Genomic DNA, 19,794 nt, shown 5'->3' with positions numbered 1-19,794 from the left:
TAAATGCTTTGACAAAATTCATCTTGCAATTTTCTCTTATTTTTAATTAGAAATGACTTAGTTCCCAGGACACTCTTCACCCACCTTTCTCAACCTATTGCCTCTCACGGACGGCAGCCAATCCGTGCACGACCCCTCTCGGCAACTGACCTATCTCAGTGCGGCACCACTGACGTCACACTCACACACACTGCAGCTGACAAAGTCTTGTGGCTCGTCCGCTCCTCACTGAATCCACACAAACTAATGCAAAATTATTGCGAGCACCTTAAATGACATCAAAAATCTGCCGGTCTACTACAGGAAGGGTAACACATTCGCTTTAGAACTTTACAGAGATTTCACTTGAAGCCTCAGCCGCTACTTTCTCCTTATCAGCTCCCGCATACGCAAGCAGAATTCGACCCACAAATTCTACTCTCGACTTGTCAATGGCTCGTCCTAGTGCACTTTAGAATTTGCCAAATCTCCATCAAAGGTTTCACACATACGTTTCAACTCAAACTTGATTTGTCAACCACGCCCGATTGACCTATTAAACCGCACAGATTACAACATAAATCCAAGTGTCTCCTACACTTGTCAACATACTCTGGAGTCTTAGACCACGACGGGTCCGTACAATACAACCAACCACGTGGATAATTTTGAGCACCAAGCGCCACACTCATATGAAGTATGCCGATTTCCCTACTCTCATACTGCGGAGTACGCCCACTCCTACTAAAACAACATTTACTTGGCCTAGATACACACAAATTTCACAATCACCTGCAAAAAGGCATAAGCTAAGCAAGCGCAAAAACCCTAAGCCACGCACATTATGGTGCCGAGAACATCCCCAACTCACTTAGGCAGGCACCGAGATCCCGGGAAAGTCATGGTGAACTTAGAAACCCATCATATCTCCAATTTGCATTATCATAGAAAAACAATTTAAACAATGATTCTCCGTCCTAGGGCCCCCAAGGGCCAGAACCGTTGCTCTGCTACCAGAACTGCTAACGCGTCCTTCTATGTTAATTTATTACACAGTAGGATTCGTTTTAGGCCAATGAATCTTGTGACCCAGTGGAGAGACACCGTAGGACGAGATAGCTAATCAATATGTCAAGCAATATATCAATTATGTCATCAATATTTATCACGACAATGCACTTTACTTTGGTTAAAGACATTAATCAAATTGTCGACGCAACCATGACCTTTCAACCATGAATAACCACACCTTTTGATAGAATTTTTATGAATTTTATTCCCTATTGATTACAATCTACGAGCAAAAGAGTTAGGGCCTGATTCTAACTTTGGAGGACGGTGTTAAACCGTCCCAAAAGTGGCGGATATACCACCTACCGTATTACGAGTTCCATAGGATATAATGGACTCGTAATACGGTAGGTGGTATATCCGCCACTTTTGGGACGGTTTAACACCGTCCTCCAAAGTTAGAATCAGGCCCTTAATCTCAATACAGGAAGCATAAGAGCATAGTCACTATATGGCAACTGTGATAAGATTTCATTAATGCAGGAATCACAAACAACAAAACATAGCACGGCGTAAACATAGATCAGAATATAACAGATGTCATATATGTGTCAGTTCAGCATAGCGTAATGTCAGTCATTTGTCTATTTGCGTCAGTCGAAGTGAACTCCTATCCTAACCACTGATTAGCATCAGCATGTTGGGCTTCATGCAAAACAATTTAGAACACCAATTTGGAAAACATCTAGCTATGGTCTCTATCAAAATGAGCAGTTGGTACCTAGAAAGGAAAAGCAAACAGATAAATTACAAATTGCATTGTCATAATTACCCTCCAAAGATTTGGTCAGCACACAGGATCAGTCTGCGTCTTCAGGACATCAGTCAAACGTCATCAGTCTAAACTCAACTAAAGGACATAGGGGCACTTCCCTCATAAGGAGGTGAAATGTAAAATGGGCAGTCTATGGGTGAGGATGGTTTAATAAGTCTCAAAGTCACGGAACAGAGTGACAGAGTTTCTGGATAAATCATTAGCATTCCCTACCTAGTTCTTCCGACCCTTTTGTGTCATGGGTTTTTATCCCTTTTTTGTAATACCTTCCCCCAAAATTCTATTGGACATTTACTATACCCCACTATCTTTAACCTATTAAATTATACATTAGGTAATTCCAATTGTCACCCCACATTTATTCATAACATTTTGATTGGTCTTCATAATTGACGTCTTCGGAGGTGGCACGTCTGGGGTTACTTCATACCTTGGCACGTCTTCTCGGGTCAGCAGTTCCATTGTCCATGGTTTGAACGTCCTTGTACATTACATTAATCTACATTTGTTTCAATTTTGTGTATAAAACTTAAACTAAGGCACCAAACATGGGGCTGAGAACGGAATTATAAAGATACATTCATCTTCCATATTGAAGAAAAGAACATTTACAGGGTCATGGCCCTTTGTGAGTCAGCACACTGGAAAACAGAAAAATACTTTTAATATGAGAGCTAGGCAGCTAAAACCCACAGCTCACGCTAACTTAAGGCCTATAAGATTTTCAATATAATGTTAATATAAACTTGATTAATCATAACATGAACAATTTTACTAATCATTATTAGTTTGCGCATACATTGGTGACTACACACATCATAATCATAATTCAAGTGCGCGTTTAAGCAAGATCGCTATTGTCATTTTCTATGTAGCATCGTTAAGCATTGATATAAACATTTCATTTTAGTATATGTGTTATTTAAACTACGCTCTCTCAACGTTATTCCAGAATTCAGTACACCCAAAACAACAAAATGTCTATTCCTTGCATCCACTGTGTGGAGCTCTCCTGCGTCTCTCCAACTGCATCCCTGCATCCCCAGTTTAGCTCACTGCTCTACAAAAGACATTTCTGCCAGGGGTCAACCTTTGGTCCAGGCTCTTGTAATGCATAATTCTACTGGGCGCCAAGAAGATAAATAATTGATAACACTGCACTATATAATAAAATAATTATAATATGACATGAGGGACAGGAATAGTGCCTGGCGCTACCCTCCCAGATCACTGGTACCCCATCAGTGTGTGTATAAATTCATACAGGCAAGTATCGAAAATCTGAGAAAAACGCTTCTCCAACAGCCAATTCAATAGGTCATTCTTTATTCACTTAACACAGCCAACAAGCGTTTTGTGACCACGTCGCTTCTTCCGGGCTGTCAAATAGAAATACAGTTTTTAACTTAAAGTTAACCATTGTCTTTTATACATTAACATCTATCTGTATGAAGAAACAGTCAATTAGAACAAACATACCGACTTTTAAAACTAACTATGCTTTCTTAACAAAAAGTCACATATAAATATTCAACTGTACAGTATATCTTTATTCTCATTGTCAGACAATGATTTCCATATCAACATTCATTTTGTTCTGAAACAATAAAATATTGTCGCAAATGTACCCAGGGGGCCATAGCTGTTATCCAAATTTAGCCATCAACAGCAAATTCATACATAAAAAACAATGTTATTAATTCCACTATATATTTAAAGATGTTTACTTTTAATCTTTTAGACAATACACTTTTTCTGTGTGGGGAAATATTGCATGGATTTCCATCATAGAAAGGACATTTATTACAAAACGGACCATCATTTCCTTACGTTCACTACCTGATCCAATCTCCATCACGGATAACGATCCACGGTACATTAAAAATGTTTTGGCTGTAGGAGAAGCGTTTTCATCTATAGATCTTTCAACACAAGATATAAGAAAAGGAAAGCTACAACATCATAATGTAACATTATTAGAAGAATTTGATGCTGGACACTGTCAGTGGTCGGCGTAAAGTCATGCATTCATTGATTTCAGGACAAAATGGAGGCCTGTAGAATCCCTCGGAACCTTCCTTGCACCTATCCAAAACTCCAGTAAGGGGGTGGATGGAACAACATCAGATCACTGCTTTTGTGCCATTATTCCACCCACACTGCATGCATTTGCAATAGACTTTCTTCATATCCATTAGGGAATGCTTCATTCAAAAGAAGGGTTGTCCTTCAAAGAATGTGTGACCATTCTGTATTTCAGAGGCATCCTTGAGGCCTGTTCTGCAGTATCAAACTGTGCAGTCCAGGCAAAAGAGATGGAATCTACAGCAAATAATACATACGTGTAGCTTGTGCTAGTTCTGTAATGCAGAGAGACATGTCATGGCGGGTTATGGAAGAGCATCAGACATGACTAAACTGCCTCAGATATGCTATTTTCTAATTTATATAGCTCCAAAATACTTAGGCGATGCAATGACCTCACATTATTGTACATTATTAATCTTCTGAAAACAGCACAAGTAAGATGTTTTGCAAAAGTGAGAAAGTTTCTTATATGACTTTGTCATCAGGTAGTAAATTATCTTAAAGAAATCATAGTTTCTGGTCAGAACACAAGTTTTAATCTAGATCACTTTCCCGTGCCCAGAGGAACAACTATCTGACCTAAACCTATTTCTGCTCTTTATTTCGTCCTCGGTTGAGCTGTGACAACGTGTACTATTTTAATAGATGGCTTTCTGCCATAAATATGCAATTGTTGGTTGAATTTCTTTATTGGCAATGCATTTTTTTGTACCTCTTGTTGGCTTGCCAGACAAAGATAAACACAAAGTACTCAAAAGCACAACTGTGCCCGAAACAAAGAGACGGTAAAATATGGCATTCTTTCAGCAAGAGGTAGAGCAGACATAGATTAATGTTATCTTTGTGCAGTGATGAACGAGCTGCAGTACAGCGACCAGCTGCCTCCACGGTTAATGTTTGGGTATAAATCGCCCTTCCTAAAACAGTGATCAATATTACAAACTACAGCGGCTGTTGACCTTGACGTTTTACAGGTCAGAGACTGTGTGATGAGTGTGCTGCCAGGCACCCATTGCAATTCCTTTGCATGGCACTGGCCAGTTAGACGTTCAAATATACACGTTGAACGATCTATATGGAATGCAGCCATACCGACGTAGTACACTGTAGGCCCAATCGCTATATAAAAGCAAGAGCATTATTTTAATAATACTTGCACTTTCAGATATTAGGGAGCATCTGTAATAGGAAAATGTTATCCCTGGATGTCTGCCATCATATCTTACAGTTGGTTAGTGGGTTAGTGTAAACGTTACAGTTGGGTAGGTCTATCAGCCACCCCATGCGTTTACTGGGCTGTTAGCTTCGCTGCTACAGAAACTTTAAGGGGAGATTTAGGCACTCATTACAAGTTTGGTGGTATTCGGGCAAGACCGCTGTGCGAAATTGCACCACCATAACAGTGGCGATATAGCGACTGCGGATTACAAGTCACAAAACACAAACTGCCAAACTACAGACACAAAACCAACACCACCAGGCCAACCCACAGCGAATGAGTGACTGATCAATCACCGGGCCCGCTAAGCCGACACCATTCTGACTGTCATATTATGAATCAACCTCCAGCACAGCGGACCATATACGGCTACACTGTAGATGGTTCGCGCCATGGAGGAACAAAAAGGCACTGCGAAAAGTAGCCAATACCACATTGACTCGTTCAAATATCCCACACCTGATAACCATACACACATCACGCACACCTGAACATGCTACCATATAAACCTCCCACCCAACAAGCTGTTGCAACAAATACGAGCAGACACAGCCACACCCGAGACTAAGCACACCCCAAACACAGCAAACAAATATCACACAGCACACATTGCACAAATCAACACCGCAGCTCACCAGCACACACAGCCAAATACCCCCACATCACCACTCACCCCGTAATCCACCCGACACACACAACACATACCCATTCCACAACATGTCACACCAGAAACACCCACGGTTCACCAACAATGAGTTGCAGTTCATGGTGGACGAGATCATCAGAGTCGAGCCACAGCTCATGGGATCCAGGTACAACAAACATCAATAGCCACAAAGACGGAGTTATGACAAAGGATCATCGAAAGGGCAACGCAGTCAGCACATATCCACACACAAGGGAGGGCATCAGAAAGAGGTGGAATGACCTCAGGGGGAAGGTTTGTTCCATGGCGTCCAGGCAGAGGATAGCCAGTAATAGGACCGGTGGTGGGCCCCCACCTCCTCCCCTCCAGCTGACAACCTGGAAGAAGAAGGTCTGCACATCATGTATCACGAGGGCCTGACTGGCATCAGCAGAGGGCTTGACACTGGTAAGACAGCAATACCCCCCAAGCAGCAATCACCCATGACCAACATGCCTCCCCACCACTCTCCAACCCACTGCAACCCACCCCACTGACCCTGTCCAAAACACTCCACGCCCCTCCTCTGCATGCCACACCACCCCACTCCCCCCATCCCTTCTCACACACCCCGAATGCATGGATGTCAACCACAATGTGAAGAATCACAGCTCCTACAATCCAATCCAAACCAATGTCTGCAGTGCAGCAGCTGTCATTGCTAACACTGGGAAACAAGCTGAGCCCCTGCATGCATTTCAACATGGACACAATAACAACAGTAACGCAACTAACATTTACCGTATCCATCCACAGGTACCCCTGCCACTGAGACCCTGCAGAGGATTTCAGGCTCAGACAGCCCTCCCTAGGATGAAGGCCCCACTGGATGTCTAGATGAGGATGACTTGCCTGGGCCATCTGGGGCCACTGGGCAGTCCACCAACGGAACACCCACCCTGGACATACCGGAAGACCCTACCTATGTGGCAGCAACACCACAGCCAGACCCTGAACCCGAAACCTGTGCCCCAAGGACCCATCAATCAGAGCTGTGCCCTGTAGTACAGCAGCCAGAGTCAAGGGCACCCACCCCAGACAATGATGTCCCTGCTGCTGCTGGGAGTGGGCAGACTGTGCCAGGGGCACAGGAACAGGGGGCCAGGGGTAGGGGGAGGACACCGTGACCCAAGGGTTGGGACAGTCACACCAACGGACTGCCTAGGAAGGCCTCAACCAAGTCCTGGATGTATACCAGCACACCCAGGACACAGTGGCCCAGATCCTCGCCACTGTGCAGGAGACCCAGAGGCTGCAGGGGCAATACCATCAGGAGACCATGCAACAGCGGCAGGCCCACAATACCACCATGGCCTCCATAGTAGGGGCGCTCAAGGACTTGACCACTGTCATGCGTGAGTCCACCACCCACCAGCAGGCCCCTACCACTGGCCACATCCAATCACAGCACTCCACATCAGTGGCATCCAGTGGGATGGAGGCCCTGCCACAAGGTCTCGCAGGACACCAGCACCACTACCCCTGTAGCTGAGGAACCTCCAAGCAGACATCCATCCAGACATGATGCCCAGACCATGTCCACCGCCAGGAAGTGACCCTCTCCTGAATATTTCCCTTGTGTGTGACACCCTATTGACTGTCCACTCCCATATCTCCATCTACCCATGGCCAGCAGACTGTACCTGGACTACCTACAGCGGGCCTTACCTTTCTGATGATCTCCGCCGCCATGACCCCACTCATCACCCCATACACTTGTACATCACAAATAATCAACAAATGAGCACAGTCAATGTGTATGTGTATATTTGTCATGAGTATGTATGTAACTGCCAATATGTGTACAAGTGACAACCCATCGCCCAGCACATTCATTGGAGGGTGACAGCAGGGGGAGCAAAATGCCAGGAGGTCAATCATGGAACAGGCAGTAGCTGGACATAGGTGTCAATGGAGACAACAGCCCAGGCAGGGCGCACAGAACACCACAACATTGTCCTGAAAGGAAAGACAGAGACAACAATGACTGTAGCAGTCACAGATGCCAACTCCGCTCAAATGCTCTGTAAGTGCAGTAATTCAGGGCAGATATGCCGGGTGGGTTCACAACCATATGGCCAGAACCAACTCACATACACAACACATACCAACCCAATGGCCCCACCCTCACAGCGCCCAGTGCCAGACCTGGTCCCATTCCCACTGCCACCAACAACAATGTTGCATTGCCACCCATTGTCGACTCCCAGGATGGATGCTGCACAGATGCAACAACCCTGTGTGGCACACACATAGCCCTTGAGCTGGCGAACTCAGGGAACATTCCATATATGCATTGATGGCACTAGTGCACCAGCACAACACCTGCCTGGCCATAGGCCTGACCTGTACTCTTGATTACCTCAGTCATGGGCACAAGGGACACCACCCCAACCCACCCAGAGTCAGAGCTACAACCAATACCATCAGTGGTTAGAGACAACAGGTGGCATCAGGGACAAGGCAGACAGTTGTAGAGGACACATAATACACAGTTTGCTCATATGTGCATATCAGCCAAAGTAATTTCAAATCAGCTCCGCCCTGGAGTCAGCTGCATCCTCATCATCCTACTGTTCATCACTCCTCATGTCCCCTTCATCAGCCACTGGCACAGCTACCCCCTCCTCTGCATCCAGCAATGGGATGTGATGCCTCAGAGTCAGATTTTGAAGCATGCAGCAGGCCACAAGGATCTGGCACACCTTCTCTGAGTTGTAGAGCAGGGCACCGCCGGAGACATGCAAATCACCTGTGTGCATAGAGGGAAGAGGCATTTCAAGACCTGGAGGGCAATAGGGCAGGGACACAAGGATGCAGTGAGCTGAGGAGCACACAAATTCAATGGTACATACCGATGTGCCAGGCTCAGTCCCTCTGGAGTGGTGCCTTCATGTGTGGGATGCCGCTCTTCCGCAGGATGTAGGAATCATGCACTGAGCCTGGGTACTTGGCCTTCACCTGGGAGATGTATTGGTCCACAAGACAAACCACCTGCACATTGACCGAATGAAAGTTTTTGTGGTTTCTGTACACCTGCTCATTCCTCCTGGGTGGAATCAGAGCAATGTGGGTGCCGTCAATGGCACCAATGACATGTGGAACATGTGCCACAGTATAGTACGCAGTCTTGACAGTGGACAAATCTGCACGTCAGGGGAACCAGATGTAGCTGGCCATATGTTTGATCAGGGCACACAGTACCTCCCTCAGGACGTTGCTGAACATAGGCTGCGACATCTCACTGGCAAGGCCCATTGTGACCTGGAAGGAGCCTGAAGCAACGTAGTGGAGGAATGACAACACCTGAACTGTGGGAGGGATTGCATTGGGATTGTGAATGGCAGGCAACAGCTCTGGCTCTCACTGGGCCACTAGTTCCATTATGGTCACATGGTTCAGGCGATAGGTCTGGATGATGTGACGCTCCTCCAGGGTGGCAAGGTCTACTTGTGGCCTGTACACCTGTGCATTCTTCATCCTCAACAATGCATAGTTCCTGGGAACAGGGGAGAGCTGGTAACATGTCGTGCAGCATAGACATATGATGCACTAAATTTCACACACATCACACATTCTAAATGTAAAATGGTTGCCGCCTGTCTGCATGTATTGGACAGGTGGAAGTGAGATCATCCCGCTGGCGTAACACGTCATGGCAATAGGCGGTCACCACCGCCGTGCTACTAACCATTAGCTCACAGGCAGGAGCCAATGGTGATCGCCGCCTGCGGTGACGGTGATGTCCGTGGAGCCATGACCGCCATTTCATGTGCTCATGCTCACTTGACTGCTGAACCTTGTGCACTGAAGACCTCCACTGCGTGTGATGTTGTGTACTGACTCTAGTAGCCAAGATGCCACGTCCTGCAGGAGACAGGGTCCCAGCCTCCACCCAGGAAGAGTTGGACCAGCTTGTCGACGGGGGTCCTGACCGTTTATGGACAGTTGTATGGGGCACCAGAGCAGCAGGTGAGTCCATTGTCATTGTCCTGTATGTGAGTTGTGCACATGGGGTTTGGGCCTTGGTAGGTGGCAGTGTGAATGAAGCATGGACATGGGTGAGGGGCAGAGGGCTACATTGGCTGAAGATGTGTGGGTGTGGAAGTGTGATGTGTGCTGTCCACTACTGTCCCAGGAATGCCACCCTACATGACTGTTCTTCTGTCTGTGTCAGCCATACAGGTCAGCACCCAACAGAAGAAGGGGATTTAGCATGCCATCGCCAAGCAAGTGCAGACCCTGGGGGGTCCATGCACCCACTGCAGAAAACGGTGGGAGGAACTGAAACGCTGGGCCCAGAAGACCGCGGAGGCCCAGCTGGGGATGTCCTCTAAACGAGGGAGGGGTGCCCATCAGACCCTGACCCCCCTAATGGCCCGTATACTGGTGGTGACATACCCTGAGGTGGATAAGTGCTTGAGGGCAGCACAGCAGCTACACGGGGCTAAGTACTCACTCTCACTTGTAACATGTGTTGACATGGTGGCTGTGGGTGGGTACCATTGGGTAGCTGTAGCATGGATGCTAGGTACAATGATGTCCGCTATGGGTTGTGTCCATCTGTGCAGGATTGACATCACAGGTGTAAGTAATGCCATGCAGTCAGTGGTAGCGTGGCAGACTCCTTCAATGATAAACAGCATCTGTTTGCCTACTTGTTAGATGTGCTTCCCAGCACATGGCAACTGGATCTTCAGAGCTGGGGTGTCAGGGCATTGTGATTGGTCCTGGCCAACCACTGTGTCAGGGGTGTATCCATGACCTCATTCAGCTGGCAGGCACTGCATGTAAGTGGTGTCAGTGCTTATTGACAATAGCAAAGGAGGCCTGCCAACTAGCCGTGCAGGATCCTCTTGGGTGTCCAGTCCTTTACTTGCTTGTCTCAACAGCCATGGGTAGTGGGAAGGCACTGGACAGGTGTGGCAGGTATGACACTCCTTATGTAGAGATATGCCTCTGTCAGACCATCAGTGGTTGACATGTGCATTGTTGCGGTTTCCCCCATGGTGATACCAAGTAGTAGGATGTTCAGAGGCGGGCATAATGTATCATGGCATGACATCAAATTCTGATGTTTTACCCTGTTTGTCCCTTGTGCTGGCATTGACCGATTGCCCCCTCTCTCTCTCTCTCTGTAGCTGTTCTCGTCTGTCTTTGTGTGCATCAGCATCATCCGGTGGAGGAGAAGGGGCACCGGTAAGTGGGGAAGCTGCAGCCCACGGGACCCAGGAGGCTGACACCAGCGAACGGAGAGCGAGTGGAGTGCCATGGGGAAGACCAGATCGACCACTACATCTTCAAATTCCTCTTCCGATGGTGGCTCTCTGGTAGTGGCAGCCCATCTGGGACCACCACAGCACCATCCTTGTCCACCACCCCCCTTATCAGCACCGCCCTCCCTGTAGCTCCCCACCCAGTTGTGCGTGCCCACTCACCCAAGTGGGTGGTCATCTCCTTCGCCGCAGGCACCTCTGCCCCTGCCCCAGTCATCCCTGCTGCCCTCAATGAGGAGGCTAGTGACCTCCTTAGGTCCATCTCTGTGGGGCAGACAACAAACATGAATGCTATCCAGGGATTGACATCCCAGATGCAACAGTGCAATGCTTTTCTGTAGGGCATTCACGGTGCCTTGTCTGGCCTACAGAGATCGTTTCAGGCTCTCAACTCCTCCTTGAAGGCAGCAAGTGTCCCTTTTTCTTCCGTCTCCCCTCCAGCTACCTGTTGCCAATCCCACATCCCTCTCCCCTCACCCATCCAAGGCACACCTTCTGATCCACATGCATCCACATGAACAGGAACTGCACCCAAGGACAAAGATGGGCACCACAGACGCCACCACTGCATGCACATACTCAACACACAAATGCAGACATGTCAACATCCACATCCTGCACTGACTCCTCAACCACCTCCCCCTCACAGTCGACACAACACTCACACCTGCAGTCAGCATCAACATCAGTCACTGTTCCTGCCACATGTGCCCTTCACTGCCACGTCACCACATCTTCTGACCTCCCATTCATGCACCCCATACACCAATGGCACAGACATCATAACTATTAACACACCCACATGCAGCACATCCACCCTACATGCAGATAGCACCCCAACATACACTCACACTTCCCCCCTGCCATCTCCCTACATCTCCTTCCCACCTCCTCCCAGTACATCTATGCGCACACACTCCCCCACCCTACAGTCCCCCAGCACACACAGGCCCATATTTATACTTTTTTTGCGCCGCATTTGTGTTGTTTTTTTACGCAAAATCGGTGCACATTTACAAAATACAATTGTATTTTGTAAGTTTGCGCCGATTTTGCATCAAAAAGCGACACAAGTGCAGCACTAAAAAAGTATAAATATGGGCCACAGTTCATCCCCCCATACACCTGCACCCATGGCACATCCACGTACACACCTCACAACCATACCCACTCCCTCCACTCCCAAACATCTTTCCAGTGACCTCCCACGTGTTCCCCAAAAACATTTTCTACAGGTTTTCCCTGTTCCCCACCACTGACCCAGTCCCTTTTCCCCCCAAGCGCCCTGCTACCCTTCCTCTGCCCCAGACTTCTGCATCCCAGTCAGCCGCTGCTTCTGCCCATGCCTCTCCACCACCTGCCACTTCCGCCCTTCACGTCCACTGCTCCTGCTGCATACCCACACCCAAGCCCACTCCCTCCTCTTCCCAGGCCAAGCCCACTCTTTCCATTTCCAAGGCCAAGCCAATACCCACCCCTCTTACTAAGCCCCCTATCTAAGAGCAAGCCCCAAACCTCCCCTTGCTAGCCTACCCCCATCCAAGGGCAAGCCCAAACCCCCCCACCTTGCTGAACCCGCCCTTTCCAAGGGCAAGTCCAGGGACCCCCCCATGTAAGGGTAGCCCTAAGGGGCCCCCCTCCAGGCACAAAGAGAAGGACCCCCCCTCCAAGGCCAAGGACCCCCCACCATTCCCACTCCCTCCACCCCTGAGTTGCCTGCATTCCCTATTGATGCCACTGCCATTTGGAGGTCTGCACTTTGCAGTCAGGAGTCAAGTTGGGGCATCATCTTGTGCCCACTGTGCTTGGGGCACTATGGATTTTGGACTGGCCCTTGGTTTTCATGCGGCACTACACCATTGGTGTAGTTGTTACCTACCTAGTCCTGGCTTTCATTCACCATGTATGTGTGGTGGTTGTGGGTATTGGTGTGTGTGTGATGGAATGGGTGTTTGTTTGCGTTTGTGGGCATGGCTTCCTGTGTCATGTGTGTGTAGTGTGTGTGTATACTAACGTCATTCCCTCCAGTGTGTACAAGGCTGGTGTACTTAGGGTTGGTGTTGTGATCGCTGTCACTGGTCCGAGTGTTGCAGGGGCAGGTAGAGGATTGGAAGGAGTTGCAATTCGCATGCCGTGGCACCTATGGACCTGCCTGGGTTCCTAAAGGTAGGTGTTCCCTTTATATTGTTTGTTTCTGCCATTCTTTTGGTGGCGGTGGATCCACCCCGGAAATCCTGGCAGTGTGCAGCCTCGTAATATAGTCATGGGATGCTGCCTGACCACCAGGCTGGAGATGGCTGATGCCTGGCGAGCCAGCACTTCTGCTGTGGCAGGCCGAGCAGTGACTTGGCTGTTTTCTGCATGTACCTTTCCAGGACTTGGTGCGGCCGCCAATTCCACCACGGTGGTACGCTGATCACCAAACTCGTAATGAGGGGCTTAGTGTCTTCCACTCTGAGTAGTGTAATAAAAACAAACCTCATGTGGTGCCTGGAATAGCCACAGTTTTATTGAAAAAGGTAATTTCCCAGATCAATTTTCAACTGCTTCCCTGTATCCACTGAGTAACACTTCACTATTTCACTAATCTCATTCACACTCCAGATTCCAGCACCCTTACATTCCACCTTCTTCTCACTCCACGCAAGGCTTTACTCCATTCATCAATTTGATTAGACACTACTACTTACCTGTCCAATGTGCTACTTACAAGTGCATTCATACACTCAAGTGCTAAGGAGATCCATTCCACAACTGGAAACATCTTGAATACCTCTTTGTGATTCGCTGCCTACCTGGCTGAACCTCTCCACAGCTATAAAATTCTGACCTCTCAAGGGTTTCTGCTTTCAGCAGTAAATCAGAATTATTAACTGACTAAACACTGCAAGCAGCCTGTTGATTTCCTGAATAGATGCATACAATTTTTATGCCACGCAAGGACAGGAGATGACTCCCAAAATTCAAAGGCTGCATACAGTTTCATTGGTTTGCCCATAAGTACCCCCCACCAACGCCAACATATGTTCTGTTATCTTATTGTCCAAGTAGGATACACACCACAGTATAGAAGAAAGGATTGTGATCATTTGACAGAAACTTGATGACTGCTACCTCACTTTTAGACTAAGGGCCCAATTTAGATTTCGGTGGAGGGGTTACTCCATCACAGCAGTGACGGTTATACCGTCTGCCAAAAATCTAAATACCATTGTTTCCAATGGTATTTACATTTTGGCGGACAGGATATCTGTCACTGTTGCGACGGAGTAACTTGTCCACCAATATCTAAATCAGGACCAAAGTTTGGGCCCAATCCTCAGAGGAATGCTGCTGTGACCAATATGCAAGAAGATGTATCTGCCTGCTTATAGTGAAGGCGTGGATTACATCTTTTCGGTGGAGTGCAGCCTGCCAGAGAAGTACAGAACCCAGCTGACAGAGAAGCCCAGTGGAAGTCATTGCTGCATTACATCTAATCCAGAATGCATGTTGTTTTACCCTCCTCTTTCTGCAGGGTCACCCCAAAACTTTTTGCCTTTTTTACCTCTATTTATTTGCTGAATTTGTTTGGTTGGCCTTAGGACTCTGTGCACTTTACCACTGCTAACCAGTGCTAAAATGATTGTGCTCTCGCTTTTAAACAGGGTAAGAGCAGCTTACACCTGATTGCCATATATAATTTACTTATAAGTCCTTTATAGAGAGATATAAATGTTGAAAAGCAGTTTTTAGTATAATAAGTTAAATAATAAGTAAAAGTAAATAAGCATTTAATACCACGAAAACAGTAAATAAGTAAAAATACACAACACAATAAAAATCCAACACCAATTTATTGATTATATTTACATCTTTACAATGATACCAAAACAACAAAAATCCAAACTAGGGAACTGTGGTATGAATTTTTAAATATTAAATGTAAAATTATGCTTTCTAGCGCCCAAAAGTAAAAAGTGCCAACCACCGCTATCTGGTACGCTGAATCTTTTTCTCTCAACGTCGAACGAGTGGTTGCTCAGATCTGGACTTCCGTTCAGTGATGTTGTCCTGCTGCAGCGCAATGCCTCAGTGATTCCTGGAGGTCTTTGTTCTTGTCTAAGACCTTTTTACGGCTAGTGAGACCCTCCACGTTCCAAGCTCACTATTGTCATGGGATGGAGCTTGGCTCTGCTATCTGCATAGGTAACCTGGCGGAATACATCAGGCAGGATCTGCTCTGGAGAAACCAGTTTGTCCATAACCAAGGTTACACTGGTTCCTGTTATCTCGCAGAGCCTCAACCTCAGTACCGTTGATTGTAGGCCTCTTCCCTGTACTTCTCCATGGTTGGAGGTGAGGCTTCCAGGGCTGCAACTTCTACCCCTCCCATGAAAACTAGGATACCTCTGTATACCACTTTCCAATCTCTGGGACAACTTCTACCCCCACACCTACACTAGCAATCCACTGGGACTGCCTACCAGTGGGGGGCTTCTTGGAGCAAACACTATCTCCCTCTTGTACCCTGGCTGCAGGCAGTCATAACACTTCTCTAACATTTCAGGGTTAAAGAACTTCCCTGGAAACCTCTTTCCCTTGAAAGTGGAATAGCTCAGGGACACCCCTACTTGTCCAAATTTGTGGGGGCTTTTAGAGGACTCTGTTTATTATTTGAGTTGCCCAGAGATTTTCCCTGGGAGGGGACCGGATCAGACCTCCATTTTCCTGATTACCCCCAAGTATTTTCTGGGTCACCCCCGTGTGAACCAGGTCATCTGCTGTTTCACCCATTTCCTTTGGATTAGATAGTTTAGAGCCAACTAGATACTCATGTAACTTCTCTGAGGGATAATTACTCATTATGTGCTCCCTGATGAACAAATTGTAGAGACCTTCTTAGGTACTCACTTGGGTGCCCTGCATCCAGCCCTCTAGTGCATTCAGAGAGATGTCTACAAACATAACCTAGGATTGGGTGCTGACTTTCTGGGTGTCAATAAATTTCATTCTATACTGTTCAGGGGTGAGATCAGATCTCCAGAAAATGCATTGCTTCATGTACGAGTGGGACTCCACCCCTCACCCTGAATCAAGAGCCTATCCCTCCCAGCTACTAAAAGCAACTCCCACAGGAGTGAACCCCAGTATTGAGGGTTCACCCTCATCATAACGGCCCTCTCAAATGCTGCCAACCACTTTCCTATGTCATCATCTTCCTCTTATTTAGGGACAATCGCCTTGGGCAGCCTTTTGTCAAACCCACCACCCCTAGATACTTCTTTGCTGTCACTGTCTCTTTGTTCTTCCCTTGCCCCCTTTTTTTAGCCAGGGGCAACCTCTCTGTCCCTAAAGTTATATAGGCTTTCTGGGCTTCAAGTTCTCTCTCCCTGAGGGAAAGTCCTACTCTTGCTGTGGTGGGTCCTTTCTTACCACTAACTCTAGACAAGGCCCCAGTTACTGTGTGTGTGCACAGATGTTCTGTTTCTTCATCACTGAGGTTTAAGGGGTCTTTCTCTCCCTCTCGTTCTATCTCTGGGGCTTCCTCTTTGTCAGAGGATGGATCTCCTATTCTGACATGTGCTCAGGCTGTAAGGGACTTTATCAGCTTTGACTTCCTAGAATTGGTAGGAGTTGATAACTCCCTAGCCCCACACAACCTCCTTATCTGCACTACAATGAGTATGGGTAGGCTAGCCAGATCAAGCTCCGTGGTATCCCTAGTTTTGTCTCACACAAAAAAAACTGTTGCAAAAATCGAGCCTGAGGAATTTAGAAAAAAAAACAAAATATGAATTGATCACAATTAGTCCAAAATAAAAATCATGCACAATTTTTGCACTAGGTCAATTTAGAATATTTTTAATTGCATCACTTCAATGCTTAAGGATGTTTTTAAACACAAGTACTGGATCCCATCACTGTGCACCAAAATGTTAGAAAGTGGTTTATTAGTAGGTACAGCTAGTGATGACATCACAATCACAAATAAGGTCCAGTCAAGTTCAATAAATGAGGACTTGTTCAATCCTTGGTAGTTCTTCACACTCTTTTTAATTTATTTATGAACTGGTGTTATGTCATTTAGATGTATTTCATGTTAATATCTAGAAAGTGGGCATTGAGTACACTGCCATCTGTCTCCACCATTGTGTTGGAATCATATACCATTATATGAAAATAGACAGTGTCAATGTACTGGGAACAACTAATTGAGAACCTCTGTATTCATGTGTTTTATGTCAAATTCCACAATTGATTCTTAACAAATATCTTTTCAAGATACACCTGCTTTGAAGATATATTTTTGTATTTTTTTTATTTAGTTCTGTGGATCCTAAAGAAATTGTGTTGATTTTACATCACATCAAACGTAAGGAAGATATCAATAGAAGACCTAAATCTACTTAGTTAAACTCATTCAGTATGTCCCCTTAATAAGATCCCTTGTAGGCACTCTTACCTATTACACTGCTGATACCCAAACCCACAAGGGTATACTGGGTTGCCCTTTTCTGCTTTTGATGCAGTCACACAAGTACCATTTGATTTAGAGTACCTAAGTACATGTAGTGCACATTAATAGGGACTTGCAAGTAAATTAAATATGCCAATGCGGGTAAGCCACTACTACAGTTGTTCCCGCTCTGTGCTTAGCAGCACCCCAGAGCACCATGAAAACTAGTCAGGTGCACTGAATGCCAAGCATACAGTTTGGGAATCACTGCATGGCTTATACTCATCATTCACCTCTTATACTACAAGGCAGAAGTTCAGCTAAAGGGGTCTATGGTTAAAACTCAGTACGTCGTCTAGATGGGAGAAAAGAACAACTTTCATCCCAAAAGCTCATACTTAAGTTTGTGACTTGTGGCCAAGAATGCACAAAGGGATTTGTGATAGGGTAATTAAGAAGGGAGGATATTCAAGTGCTCAAGGAGAACTCTAAAGCATAGAAATACCAAGGTTTTACATCAAATAGTCTACTTGCATCACATTCTCAGCATAGACACGACCCAGCAATTTCTGTTTATCCTACAATGTTCATGAAGTAACACAAGCAAGCATCCTTTCTGAGGGGTATGACCTAGAACTGGGTACTTGCAAACCAGTTCAGGCCGAGCTCCAGGTGAATTATTGTTCACAGTGTTGAAGACATCTGTGATAATGATTTCAACCTCATTGAATGATGTCCACATGCCCTTCATTTGCAGGTGAGAAAAACAGAAGTTACTTGCAGCTACGAGCATGTACACACCAGTGGGTGACAGAGAGAGGGGCAAGTTACAGGGCCTCAGCCTTCCTACAGATGACATGGGCTGTGTTAGTATTCCACCAGATAAGACTGACTTTTCCCAGCCCTGCTAGACTGATATATAATTGACTCCTACCTAATTCTACTTACCACTGAGAGGCTTGGACTTGCCCCAGTTTCTGGACTTCCACGGCTATGATACCACATATGATTGATTTGAGTCTTATCATAATATCTAAGCAACATGAGATTTACTCCAGTTCAGCCCTTCCAGTGTTCCATAAGTAATAACTATGCCAGTGTCAAGGGCTCAGTTATTACCAGGGCACTAAAGCAGGGCCCACTGTCAATGCAGCTGTGGATCTGTAGCCCGATCCCTCCAGCAGATCCCTTGTCATCACAAGACAGATACAATTGCATCTTGTGGCACTGATAGCAAAGGAAATCACTTTATAGAGAAGTTGCTGTCATGGCACCCAGAGATGCAGGCAGAGCAAGCCACCTCCACGGAATTACCACATGAACAGTTGCCTCTGGGTACAGCCGTCAACTCCCAGTAATAGAACCATTCCTCCACAAGCACAGTAAAATACTCCCAGCAGATCACCTCCCCAAAATAACTACTACACCTGAAACAAGCATATTTAACCTCTTAGGTGCGGGCGTCGGCCACTGGCCGACGCCCACACACCCTCCCTGGTGCGGGTCACGACCAGTGGCCGACACCAGGAAGGGCATTAATAAATCCTCGGGTGCGTCGCACCCGAGGATTTTTTTATTTCTTTTTTACTCCCCCCGGGAGACACGGAAGCTACCGTGTCTCCCCCCGCCCCCCACCCACCCCTTTGTGATGTCAGCACGCCGCGAGGCGCGCTGAAGTTGCAAAGGTGTTTTCCCCATGAAAGCAGGAAGCAGCCTTGCGGCCGCTTCCTGCTTTCATGGGGAAAACGGCCTTTTACACGCTCGGGAAGGCCTCGTAAGAAAGGGGAGAGTCTCCCCTTTCTTACGAGGCCTTCCTGAAAGTGTTTACTGGCCCCCGATCGCAGCACAGCCCCCCCCGACATAATTTTTTTTTATAAAAAAAAAAGGTAGGTTTTCCAAAAAAAAAAAAAATGAAATGACAGGGGGTCGTCCGTGGGCAGGGTGACCCCCTGTGGGGGCAATTTTTTTTTTAGATGTTGTAGGGTTTCCCTGGGGGCCATTATGGGCCCCAAGGAAACCATACAACAACTAAAAAAAAATATATGTATATATATATATATATATATCTATGTAGATAGATATATCTAGGTACATGGATATATCTATAGATATATCTATGTAGATATATATATATATATATATATATATATATATATATATATATTTATATATATATATATAGGTAGATCTGTATCAAAGAGATTTATAAAGCGCGCTACTCACCTGTGAGGGTCTCAAGGCGCTGGGGGGGGGGGGGGACGG

Source organism: Pleurodeles waltl, chromosome 12 (assembly GCF_031143425.1).
Source record: "Pleurodeles waltl isolate 20211129_DDA chromosome 12, aPleWal1.hap1.20221129, whole genome shotgun sequence".
NCBI lineage: Eukaryota > Metazoa > Chordata > Amphibia > Caudata > Salamandridae > Pleurodeles > Pleurodeles waltl.
The sequence above is the reverse complement of the archived record's forward strand: the minus strand, read 5'-3'. Positions refer to the sequence as shown.